This window comes from Sus scrofa, chromosome 13 (assembly GCF_000003025.6).
Source record: "Sus scrofa isolate TJ Tabasco breed Duroc chromosome 13, Sscrofa11.1, whole genome shotgun sequence".
Taxonomy (NCBI): domain Eukaryota; kingdom Metazoa; phylum Chordata; class Mammalia; order Artiodactyla; family Suidae; genus Sus; species Sus scrofa.
The window spans coordinates 162,215,983-162,217,937 of record NC_010455.5 but is presented as its reverse complement, the minus strand read 5'-3'; the positions used below and the strand labels follow the sequence as shown (position 1 = coordinate 162,217,937).

The 1,955-nt window shown below is 36.5% G+C and overlaps 1 pseudogene; it reads left to right on the top strand.

The window, feature by feature from the left end:
* Positions 376 to 1,301, top strand: LOC110256321 (annotated as a pseudogene).

The following is a 1,955-nucleotide window of genomic DNA, read 5'->3' as shown; positions in this document are numbered from 1 at the left end:
CACATTTTAGAGGTTTTAGTGTAAAATGCATTACATATTTTTTATTCTTAATTCTGTATAACCTTTCAGTTTTAGGGTATTTATGAGTAGCAAGTTACTGAACAGTTCAACTAATATTTACAGCTTCATTCATAACCATTTAAATAATAATATATATATATGCCTTATAAAAAAGATTTTGCTTCTGAGAATTATTTATGATATACTTATAATGCTTTTAAGCGTGTTTTAAAAAAGAGAAACCCTATAATTTCATATTTGTTCAATAAGGGGCGTCTGAAGTAGAGGAATACAATATTGTAGTCCAATGTATGTTTTCATGAAACTTCATTGATTTTTTTTCATTTCAATTCTCCATTTCAATGATTAGCCTGAATGGATATGTTTGAGGCAAACAAGACATTGGTGACTGAGTTTGTCCTCACAGGACTTACAGATCTTCCAGGGCTGCAGGTCCCTCTGTTCCTGGTGTTCTTGGTCATCTACCTCACCACCATGGTGGGAAACCTTGGACTGATTTTTCTCATCTGGAAGGACCCCCATCTTCACACCCCCATGTACTTATTCCTGGGCAGTTTAGCCTTTGCAGATGCTTGTTCTTCATCCTCTGTGACTCCCAAGATGCTTATGATTTTCTTATATGTGGATCATACCATATCCCTGGTTGAATGCCTCACCCAATTTTTTATTTTTGCTTTTAGTGCCACCACAGAATGTTTCCTCTGGTGGTGATGGCCTATGACCGCTATGTAGCCATATGCAACCCCTTGCTTTATCCAGTGGTGATGTCCAATAGACTCTGCACTTGGTTGATAAGTGTGTCATATGTACTTGGTTTTCTGCATCCTCTGATTCATGTGGGATTGTTATTTCGATTATCTTTCTGCAGGTCCAATATAATACATCATTTCTACTGTGAAATCATGCCACTTTTTACAATTTCTTGTACTGACCCATCTATTAATACATTGGTGGTTTTTATTTTGGCACTTTTATACAAGCTTTTACTTTTAACCATCACAGTCTCTTACACCAGTGTCCTCTCTGTCATCCTGAAAAAGAAGTCTGAAAACAGCAGGAGCAAAGCCTTTTCCACGTGCAGTGCCCACCTGCTCTCTGTTTTCTTGTTCTATGGCACCCTCTTTTTCACTTATGTGTGTCCTGCGTCTGGCCCAGAGCAGTATGAGAATAAAATGTATTCACTGTTCTACACGATCATAATTCCCCTGCTAAACCCTTTTATTTATAGCCTAAGGAACAAGGAAGTTTTAGGTGCACTTAGAAAAATGGTAACGAAATGAATACTTCTTGTTCATTTTGTTTTTTTGTCTTTTGTCTTTTTTTTAGGGCGGCTCCCATGGCATATGGAGGTTCCCAGTCTAGGGGTCCAATCAGAGCTACAGCTGCTGGCCTATGCCAGAGCCACAGCAACGTCAGATCCGAGATGCATCTGTGATCTACACCACAGCTCTTGGCAACTCTGGATCCTTAACCCACTAAACAAGGCCAGGGATCAAACCCACAACCTCATGGTTCCTAGTCAGATTTGTTTCTGCTGCCCCACAACAGGAACTCCAGAAATGAATATTTTAAAGGAAAACTCTCATTATTCTATTTAACTCTCTGTCTAAATAAATCATAATATCTGTTCTTGGTTCTTCCATTTATTAGGTACTTTAACAATTAAGTTAATAAATGAATGAAAATTTGACTAAATAGGTTCATTTTTGTCATAACTCATCTGATCATCAAAGTAATAAGCATGGTAAGAATAGACTTATTTTATTCTAATTTTAAATCCAGCCTTATAGGTGAATCAGAAATTTAAACTCACAAGTTTCTAGGTCTTTTTAACATTAATAGTTTCTTGGGTTTATTGATAGACACATTTTAAAACATTTTTGAACCTATATTCTTTTAAAGAAAGACTCTGTGTGAATCATTTGTTGAAAAAT